The following is an 11,858-nucleotide window of genomic DNA, read 5'->3' as shown; positions in this document are numbered from 1 at the left end:
ACAACCACCACCATTACTATTAATAGAAGATTAATGAAGAAAGTCTTAAAATGCAAATATCCTTGGGAGGGCTTTTATTAAAAATGAACATTCCTATTAAGGAACAAATAAACAATACAGATTAGATTTCTTTTTAAATGTAAGACTTGAGAACAGAGGCTAGTAGTTCTGGAAAGGAGAGGAGAAGCAGAAAGCAAAGCTTAAATCAACTGATTATGCTCCCAGAAGGGTAGGGAAACTACAAACCAATCTCGGTTTACTTCCCAGTTTTGCTTAGGGCCATCCATATTAAAGGTAAACATTAAAATTGAGTGCATTTCTATCTCTGTTTTCCTTTCTTTAAATTTGAAACCCAAGTTAACAGATATCTTCACTAAATGTGATGCTCTTTTGTTTTCACTGCTGTAACACAGACAGAGCTATATTTATGGTCTGCCAGTGGATTGGAATATATTGAGTTTAAAATGATTTTCAGAGATATTATAAAATGTGTTGACTGCTTTGAAAAAAACCAAAGCAGCTCTGAACAAAGCCCATGGAAAACTGCTTTGTAGTATTTTAAAAAATTCATTTGCTTACAAAGAAATGTTTCTTTTTAAAATTGGAAACTGTATCATATATTTAGTGCTATGCACAGCTAGTTGTTCCTAAAAATAGTGAACTGTTAGCAAATTCATTAATTAGGGTCATGTTAGTACTATCTGTTTGTTTAAAATGAGACATCTATTCATTACTGCCCATTTCATAAAATAGACAGTTCTTTTAATTGCACAAGCATGCAGTAAATTGTAGTCTTGAAATTCCCTACTAGAGGTCTAATTTAGGTCAATGCTGAGATTATTGTGCTTCACAACTTAGCCACAGCAGAATCCCAATGAATTTGTAACAGACTCCATACACAGGGAACACTATCTCAGATGACAGGGCTTAAAATGACCAGTACTTTTAGGCAACCAGTGTCTTTCATAAACCCTAGGTGAAGAGTGATAGCTAATAGAACTGAAGCAATGAGGCTCAGAAGTTTAAAGAAATGTTTTGGTTGATCAGTTTCCATAATAACCAACATCTAAGCACCTGCTATTCTAATTCTTGTGGGGCATCTCTTACAGTAAAGCCACTTATTTAAATCCTGCTTCTAGACCTTGTCTACAAATATTTTAAAGCTGATGCCTAAATTCCTCTTCCAAGTTTTGATTTTATTGGTGTGGGGTGCAGCCAGGACCTCAAGATTTTTACAAGCTTCCAAACGATTGAAAAAAGCAGCCAAGGATGTGAACTTTAAAGATTTACAGTTCTACAGATTTGGTGGCAGCCCCACAGCAGCTGATCATTTCCTTTTATGCCTAGTAATTCCATTGCGGGTAGCCAGTGTATGATGATGTCTCTCTAGAAAATAAATATCCAAATCTGGTCCTCTCTTGGACTCTCTGAAAGAGAATTTTTGAGAGTGGGCCCTTGGCATGAATACTTCTTACATCTCCCCAAGTGGTTCTTATGTACAGCCAGCATTACAAATTTCTGTTTGTAGTTTTCTAGAACCAGCCATGTGACACTCCTTCAATGTAGACAATGGAAGAAGCTACAAGTGATTTTTAAAAATAAATTTATTTATGTTATGTTATTTTTTAATTTTTGGCTGCCTTGGGTCTTTGTTGCTGTGTGCAGGCTTTCTCGGGTTGTGGTTAGTGGGGGCTACTCTTCGTTGCAGTGCATGGGCCCATGCTTCTCATTGCAGTGGCTTCCCTTGTCACGGAGCATGGGCTCTAGGCACGCGGGCTTCAGTAGTTGTGGCACGCGGGCTCTAGAGCACAGGCTTAGTAATTGTGGCGCATGGGCTTAGTTGCTCCGTGGCATGTGGGATCTTCCCGGACCAGGGCTTGAACCCGTGTCCCCTGCATTGGCAGGTGGATTCTTTACCACTGCACCACCAGGGAAGTCCCTACATGTGATTTAAAAAAAAAAATTATTTATTTGGTTGCACTGGGTCTTAGTTGTGGCTTGCTGGCTCCTTAGTTGCGGCATGTGTGCTCCTTAGTTGCAGCATGCAGGCTCCTTAGTTGTGGCAAGTGAACTCTTAGTTGCGGCATGCATGTCGGATCTAGTTCCCTGACCAGGAATCGAACCCGGGCCCCCCAGCATTGGGATTGCGGAGTCTTAACCACTGCACCACCAGGGAAGTCCCCATGTGATTATTCATTAGAGCATTTTTATTTAAAAATATATTTTTGTTGAATAACAATTTGATTATTGTTTATATTACACATATAATAGGTTATGATTAGAATAGGCTTCTTGCTCTAACTTAATAGTACCTGAGAGGTAAATCCTAGTACCTGGGCAAACTGTACCAAGGTAAAGGAAAGTGGCATAATGAATACATTTTAATTTAACAGTTTTCTTACCTAAACACGAATATCTGTCACCCAGTTGCCAAAACTAGAATTTTTTTCATGGCTGTAGGGTGTCTGCTACTTACTGTAGGTTACTTCAGACTGCTCACCTGAGGGAAAGTGTTATTTCTCTTGTTAAAATCCACCCCTTGTTAACACTGAGAAGTTCCTGCTTGGTGGTTCCCCTGCTGGAAAAGTTTTTATATTCTCTCAAGTGAGCCACACCTTGTCTGCTCTTCTGTACCTCTGGTCCTGAATATTCTTACTGCAGTGGGGCAGGACCCTAATATTTTCACTGATCCCCCATCTGCATCAGGAGTTCTCTTTCAGTTAACACCCTTGTGATTTGTGGCACAATTTCATTCATAGCTGTCCTTTGGTTAAATAAAGGTTAATATTCCTTTTTTAAAAAAAGGTTATTGAAGTATGGTTGGTTTATAATGTATTAATTTCTGCTGTAGAGAAAAGTGATTCAGTTATACATATATGTACATTTTTATAAAATACTCTTTTCCATTATGGTATATCATAGGATATTAAATATAGTTCCCTGTGCTATATAGTAGGATCTTGTTGTTTATCCATCTTACATGTAATAGTCTGCGTCTGCTAACCCCAAACTCCCAATCCTTCCCTCCCCCGGCCCCCTCCCCCTTGGCAACCACAAATCTGTTCTCTATGTCTGTGAGTCTCTTTCTGCTTCATAGATATGTTCATTTGTGTTGTACTTAGATTCCACATATAGGTGATATCATATGGTATTTGTCTTTCTCTTTCTAACTTACTTCACTTAGTATGATAATCTCTATGTCCATCCATGTTGCTACAAATGGCATTATTTCATTCTTTTTTTATGGCTGAGTAATATTCCATTGTATATATGTACCACATCTTCTTTATCCATTCATCTGTCAATGGGCACAAAATAATTATTCTTTATTTAAGGATTTTAGACTATCCTCATTCCTAAATAAATTCACAGATGCTTCTCATACAGATGTTTGGCAAACCACACTTTGAAAAATATTGATTACTCAAAAGGTTGCTCATTGCTAAGGATAAGAACATTTTTGGTTATTGGCAACAGTTTTGGGCAAAGAACCTTTGTGCATAATATATACTGGTTCATGAATAAATATCAGATATTTAAGGCCAATAGTTTTCCCCAAGATCATAAAATTTCCCCTTCCTTCCTCCATCCCTCCCTCCCTCCCTCCCTCCCTCCCTTCCTTCCTTCTTTCCCTTTTTTTCCTTCCTTCCTTCCTTGCTTCCCTTTTTTTCATTAGATGGTTTATAAGAGCTTGCTACAATTTGTAGCAGATCTAGATGCTGGGGTTCAAAAGTGAATAAGACAGTCTAACCTGACTACAAGGATCATGTCTTCGATTATGTCTAATGAGTAGAGGCTCAATGGATTTTTTTTGTTTTTTTGGCTTCACCACACAACATGCAGGATCTTAGTTCTCCAACCAGGGGTTGAACCTGGGTCCCAGCAGTGAAAACGCCAACTTCTAACCATTGGATCACCAGGGAATTCCCCACAATGGATGTTTTTGAATGAGTGGATGATAAACAGCAAAGCAAGGAAATGAAGTGATGAAAAATGGCCACCTCTAGGTTGAAAGATGTCAAGGCTCAGAAAGACCTCCTGATATCCTCTTGTGCAAGTGCCTAGAGGCACCTTGACTATGTCCTATGACAGAGGCATTGACATCAGAGTATTAGGAACAGCTGTTTTCATGGGAGATGTTTTCAGAGGCATGAGCAAAGGGCTCCATCTGTGGCCCACTGTTCCCTCTAAAGCCCAGTACAATTTTTTAAAATAAGTAAAATTCAATGATGTGAATCACAGCTATTTAGTCTCAAAGTTAAAGCATTAGAAGGATGGTTATGTTCAAGAAAAGAAAACAATTGGACACTGGACAACTTTGTGATGTTCCTTTTATAAACATATTAGGCAAATAAAGTCTATACTGTGAATCCTTCCCACTGTGGTTGACATCAGCTACAAAGTGGTGGATTAAGTGCCCTTGAATTTGAACAGAATAAGCGCAGATTGATTGCTAAAATGTAGGCCTTTCATAAAATCTTTGGTGCATAGAAATTGTGCCTATCACATTTTACTTTATAGTAAATAATGTATTAGGAACATAAAGTCATCTGTAGATAATAAAACTTCTGTCCAGAGTAACTGTTGCCATTGTACAGTCTGTCAGTATTTGCTGTTGATTTGTGTTATTAGCCAAAAGGAAATATATCCTTCTACCTAGTTTCAGTACTTATTAGATAGCCACTATAGTCAAGACTCTATGGTATTGGCAGAGGAATAGACTATAGATTGATGGAACAGAACAGAAAACCCCGAGTTTGGCTCACACAAATACGCACAACTGATGTTTTCACATAGGTGTAAAAGAAATTCAATGGAGTAAAGATTACCTCTTCAACAAATGGTGTTGAGCAATTCGTAGGCAAAAAAGTGAACCTTGACCCAAGACTCACACTTTATACAAAAATTAACTCAAAATGATTCAGATTTAAATGTAAAACATAAAACTATAAAACTTTTAGTAAAACACATAGGAGAAAACCTTCATGATCTAGGACAAGGCAAAGAGTTATTATACTTGACACCAAAAGCATGATTCATGAAAGGAAAAAAAACAATTAGAAAGTTTTGCTCTGCAAGACTCTGTTAAGAGGATGAAAAACAAGTTGCAGAATGGGAAAAGATATTTCCAAAATACATATTCAACAAAAAGGACTAGTATCTGGAATATAAAAATGAACTCTCAAAACCCAATATTAAGATCTAACAACCTAATTAGAAAATAGGCAAAAGGCATAAAGAAACTGCACCAAAGAGGATATACAAAAGGCAAGTAAGCACACAAAAGATGTTTGGCTCATTAGCCGTTAGGGAAATGCAAATTAAGACCACACAAGATATTACTACATATCTATCAGAATAGCTTAAATTTAAAAATAGTGACATTCATTCTATTACATACAACATTAACTGTCATCCTCCTGGGCAACAGATGCCCTGCCTGGCCCTGTGCTTTTTTGGGTGTGGGGTGAGAAGATATAAATATGAATAAAAGATACTCCTTTGTTGTCAGAAAAAAAAATAGTGACATTACATGCTGATGAGAATGAGGAGAAACTGGATCACACATTCTTTACTGTTGGGAACGTAAAATGATGCAACTACTCTGGGAACAATTTGATAGTTTATATATGACAGATTCTACATGTTAATATCATACCACCCAGCAATTACACTGTTGAGCTTTTATCTCAGAGAAACGAAGACTTACATTCACACAAAAACCTGTACATAAATGTTTAGCAGCTCTATTTATAACCTCCAAACACTGGAAACAACCTAGATGTCCTTCAATGTATGAACAGTTAAACAAACTGGTACATTCATGGAACACTGCTACTCAGCAGAAAAGGGAACAGACTCTGATATATGCAACAACCTGTATGAATCTCTAGATTATTATGCTGTGAGAAAAAAAAGGCAATCCCAAAAGGTTAAGTACTATGAGATTCCATTATATAACATTGCTGAAATGACAAGATTATAGAAACGGAGAATATATTAATGATCCAGGAGTTAAGGAGTTGGAAGGATATGAGGGAACTGGTATGACTATAAAAGGGCATCAAGAGGGATCCTTATGGTGTTGAAAATATTCTGTATCTTGACTGTATCAATGACAATATCTTGGTTGTGGTATTGCATTATAGTTTTGCAAGATGTTACAATTGGGGAGAACTGGGTAAAGGGGACATGGGACCTCTCTGTATTATTTCTTTTTTTAAAAAAATTAATTAATTAATTTTATATTTGGCTGCATTGAGGCTTCGTTGCTGCACACGGGCTTTCTCTAGTTGCAGAGAGCAGGGGCTACTCTTCAATGCGGTGCGCGGGCTTCTCATTGTGGTGGCTTCTCTTGTTGTGGAGCACGAGCTCTAGGAGCAGGGGCTTCAGTAGGTGTGGCACAGGGCTCAGTAGTTGTGGCTCACGGGCTCAAGAGCGCAGGCTCAGTAGTTGTGGAGCACAGGCTTAGTTGCTCTGTGACATGTGGGATCTTCCCGGACCAGGGCTCGAACCTGTGTCCCCTGCATTGGCAGGTGGATTCTTAACCACTGTGCCACCATGGAAGCCCTCTGTATTATTTCTTATAACTTTGAGTGAATCTATAATTATTTCAAAATAAAGAAAGCTTAATAATAATAATAATACCCAAATCCTACCATATCACCTCTTTTCAGTAACTTCACCATTGTTACAACGTAAAATCAAAATGCTTCAATGGTGCTTGATTAGAACTTGTGTGATCTAGCACAGGGATTCCCAGCCCTAGCAGCCTGTTGGAATTATCCTATGGAGCTTATAAAAAATACTGATAAAAAAAAACGGGGGAGGGGGACTTCCCTGGTGGTCCAGTGGTTAAGACTCCACCTTCCAATGCAGGGGACACCAGTTCCATCCCTGGTTGGGGAACTAAGATCCCACATGCCTCCGGGCAACTAAGCCCTCGAGCTGCAACTACTGAGCCTGCGCTCCACAACTAGAGAGCCGTGTGCCGCAACTACAGAGCCCATGTGCTCTGGGGCCCATGTGCCACAACTAGAGAGAAGCCCATGCACCACAACGAAGAGCCTGAGCACTGCAACGAAAGATCCAGTGTGCTGCAACTAAGACCCAATGCAGCCAAAAATAAATAGATTAAAAAAATTATTTTTTAATAAAAAAAGAAAATAAAAAATACTGATGCCTGGGTCCTCCTCCAGCTCAATTAGATCAGGATCTTCAGGGGTAAGTAGACACTAATTAGTGTTTTGTTTGATTAAAGTCTGTCTTACCACCAGACCAAAGGCTCCATGAGGGCAGGAACCAGGCTTGTTTTTGCTGTCAATTGTACCTCCAGCTCCTAAATCAGTGTCTGCCACCTAGGAAGTGCTCAGTAAGCATATGTGAAGTAAAATGAAAGAACGAATGAATAGAGGGAAAACATAAGTATCCTCCTCCCCTCTTTATTATTTTTTTAACATCTTTATTGGAGTATAATTGCTTTACAATGGTGTGTTAGTTTCTGCTTTATAACAAAGTGGATCAGTTATACATATACATATGTTTCCATATCTCTTCCCTCTTGCGTCTCCCTCCCTCCCACCCCTCTAGGTGGTCACAAAGCACCGAGCTGATCTCCCTGTGCTATGCGGCTGCTTCCCACTAGCTATCTATTTTACGTTTCGTAGTGTATATATGTCCATGCCACTCTCTCGCTTTGTCACAGCTTACCCTTCCCCCTCCCCATACCCTCAAGTCCATTCTCTAGTAGGCTCCTCCCCTCTTTTACTGCCTCTCTAAACCCAGAGAAAGAGAGAAGGAAGGGATAAGGTGCCTTCCCTGGTCTCATCCCCTTTTTTCCAGAGCATCATTACAAAACTGCAGTACAGATCACAACGTTGCTCCAAGAGAGATCTAGCCCATAAGTACAAAATCTGGTAATGATGACAGTGCCTCCTTCTTCACACTCAATCAACAAATTTAATGAAAGTGAAACAGAAGCTGACAACGGGGCTGAAATGACACATAGTCTTACTCATGCAGAAATAATAGAAAACATTTTAAATGCAGCTAAAAAAAGTTAAAGGCACTGGCAAAGAAATGAGAAAAGATTTTAGGGAAGGAGAAAAGCTGCAGGAAAGGAGGCTCCCAGCCTTACGACCTAGTAAGCACATTTACAAAACGTTTTTCTGGTGTGCTGCTCCTCAAGCCAGGGTGGTTCGCTTAATGTTCATGAGCAAGTGAAGTGACGCCAACAGACACCAAATGCAGCAAATTCCAAGGTATTCCTCAGGCTTGTACTGATTTTCTCCTATTGCCCCCACCCCAGCATATATATCAACATTTGTAGTGAGAGCACAATGATTGTTTTAAACAATTGCCTTGAGGCATTGCAAATTCTGGAATTTTATACAAATCTCGGCACACAAATCTGCAAACACCAGTGTGTGGGAACTATAACTTTATTTTCGATAACTGCATTTAATTTCTGTTTGTATATCACTGTCTTCACCACCACCACCACCACCACTGCTCATTCTCCCTAGCTGATGGGAAACTTACCTTTTTATTTTTGGAAGGGGGAATGTTTTTCAAGAGCTCCCTGGAATTGTCAGGGTCCAGAGTGGTAGAGCATTTTGGGGTTGTGAGTGTATTGGCTCTTGAGTTCCCTTTCCACGCAGGTAGAAGGGAACAAGGTCCTTTGTGTCTGGCAGCTCCACTATCTGGACCCGTGCTTTAAGGCTTGCGAATCTTTATTAGGCTGCCTACACTCCCAGCTGCCCAGATGTCTCAGTGGCTCTTCCTTCTCTGATCTTGCTTTTTCCCTGACAGCTGTGCTGGAAAGCTGATATAACACCCTTTTCTCTCTTCTCTTCTCCCTCCATCCAAATAAAATCTCTTTCTAGTTGGGGTGAAAAGAAGCCCCATCCATTTCCCTCTCCATTTCTAAGATGCTAAGACACCTTGTCTCAGTCTTCTGGGGCTCAGACTTCTATAAACAAAAGTCAGGAAGGCTCAGAGTCTCTCTCTTTCCTCACCAGAGGCTGTGAGAGCAGAACTGTCTGCTTAAGTGGGGCTTGGGTTGAGGGAAATGGAAAAGAAGAAAAAGGGGACATACAGTGAAAGAACATAATTATCCCAAAATGTTATCTTGGAGCAATAACTAACATTTATTACATGCTTACACAGTGTTCCAGATGCTGTATTAACTGGTTTATATGGATTATCAAGTAATCCTCATAACCCAGAAACAAGTTGCTATTGCCCACGTTTTACAGGTGAGGAACTGTGTCTCCAGGTATGGTCTCTTGGCCAATGTCACACAGTTAGTTAAGTGGCAGGGCCAGAGCTCAAACTCAGCATCTGATTCCAAAGCCCATTGCCTATGGCCCTGCTCCAATTTCTGGCTTCTGGTTCATGACGTGCATCCCAGAAGGAATTTCTGCTTCAATCTTGCAGTTGCCCCTGAGCGCCGATCCAGCAGACATTAGCTAGAGTACATGCCAATGGCTCCTCTGGGTTCCTTCATTTTTGCCAGTCAGGTTTTCCTGGAAATTTCTCCATTGCTCTTTCCCAGCTCCTAGATGCCCACCATGCCCAGCCCTCCAAGGTTACTTGGTGGGTGTTTGAATGGTTAGGCTCAGCAGTACTCTGGGAGGGGGCCACCATCCCATGTTGCAACAAGTAATGAAAGTGTGTCCATGTATCTCAAACTTCTATATTAAGAAGCCAGGTAAAGAACTATTCCATTTAATAGTAGAATACGCACCATGCACTGAGTGAGGCAGGGCAGCTCCACAACAGGGAGGGTTTTTAGCTCATAGTGAAGCCTATTATATTCATCTTGAGATGGATGAGGGGCTTAAAATGATTAGCTTGCCACATAGGCAAGCATGTTAAAAAAAAAAAAACAAACTGTCCTGTTTAACCTTGTTTTAGCCCCAGGAATAATAGAGCACTGTGTAACTACCCCTTTCAGTCTTTACAACTACCACTTTTAGTGTCATTGAGATAGCTTAGCCAAAAACACAGATGGGTCACCAAAGTACCTGTACTGAAAACAGGAAAAATGATTGGAGAGGGGAGGGGGGAGCACACAAAAAAGTGAGGGAATATAAAAAGAGAAAATAATTTAAATATTTATTATAGAAAGACACATTGAAATTTTATGAATTTACTGAGTTTTGTTCTTTTAAATTTCCCCTTCCCATGAAGCCTCCTCTGGTTCAGATGTGATTATTGATTACTGATCCTCTGCCTTTTTTATCTACATGGTGTCTTTCAATCACTTTCAAAACCCTGTGGAGAGATAATATCATCCCTCGTGTAGACATGAAAAAATGTGGCCCCAAGAGGTTAATGAATATTTAGGCAGGTCTTGGGGGCCAGGAAATTATTTTTCTTTCTTTCTCTTATATCATATTGACCTCTAGTAGGCCCTTAAAGTGTGGATTTAGAGATTTGAGGAAGAGACCACGTATTAAACACGTTATGCCTGTCCATTTTGCCTTTATGTAAAGTTGACCTGGGACAGGAGTAGGAAGCATTATATTTGCAATGTCAGGAGCTTCTCATCCCTTTGGCATTTGAGAATAAATTCTGTAGAGCAGTGGTAAACACTGAGAGCTTTAAAAAATCTTGATGCCTGAGCTGCACGCTATACCACTTAGATCAGAATCGCTGGGGGGATGGGATCCAGATACCAGTATTTTAAAAACTCTCCAGATATTTCTCCTCTGCATGCACAGTCAAGAACCAGGGCTCTAAAGCCGTGGTTCTCAAATTTGAATGTGCATCAGAATCACCTGGAAGGCTTGTTAAACAGCTGATGGCTGGGACCCACCCCTAGAACTTCTGTCAGTAGGTCCGGGTAGGGTCCAAGGTTGTGCATTTCTAATAAGTTCCCAGGTGATTAGGAAGATGTGCTCTGCGCTTCAGCTCCTCTTCTGCCTGCCTGTGAGGTTACAAAGGGTTTGTGTCTCAGTCTACTCCATGACTTCCCACACGCTGACTCACCAGACAAGAACACTAGAACATCATCATTTGCTGGGTAAACACTAAGTGGCCTGTCAGCATCAGAAGTATTTTGAAATAAATCACACAATGAATCCCACTAGGCTTTGAGTGGATTCTAAGGAGTTACAGTTTTCAGGAGGAGAATATTTTTCAAAGGAAATTTACCATACTCAAATTTAGTTATGTCCCTCCTTCTACCAGCATTTCTTCTTCTTCTTCTTTTTAAAAAGTCCTTGCAATAACTCCTCTTTATTATTTTTCATGAAGTCAAGTTACAAATTTTATGGAGCCAGAAGTCAAGGAACAGGTATAAATTTTCAGGTCTATCAGGGTAGGGTTGCCAGATTTAGCAAAATAACCAAAACCAAAACCAAAAAATACATAGGACATCCTGTTAAATTTGAATTTCAGATAAATGATGACTAATTTTAAAATATAAGTATGTTTCATGCAATTTTTGACAATCCTGATGAAGGGGCAAATATTAGGATGAGAATGACATATGTGCCTGCTGTGGAGAAAAGGAACATACTCCATCCATTTCTGTTTATGGATACACAGAAATACTTGATCTTGAGCCTTGTCCATCGAGAGCTGAACAATCATTGGCTAAATTAATGCAATATGGATACTTAAGGTATAAGTATAATATATAAAATTGCTGAGTGACTTCAAAGAAGGATATTTGATAACTCAAGATCCCAGGTTTTTTGGATTCTGTTACCCCACTTTTTTTTTTTTAAGATTTAATTTAACTAACAAAATTTTTTTTTGGCTGCCTTGGGTCTTTGCTGCTGCACGCGGGCTTTCTCCAGTTGTGGTGAGTGGGGCTACTCTTTGTTGCGGTGCGCGGGCTTCTCATT

Source organism: Delphinapterus leucas, chromosome 16 (assembly GCF_059928025.1).
Source record: "Delphinapterus leucas isolate spDelLeu-1000000601 "Yukka" chromosome 16, BTC_Dleu_Yukka2, whole genome shotgun sequence".
Taxonomy (NCBI): domain Eukaryota; kingdom Metazoa; phylum Chordata; class Mammalia; order Artiodactyla; family Monodontidae; genus Delphinapterus; species Delphinapterus leucas.
This window is presented reverse-complemented; position numbering follows the sequence as displayed.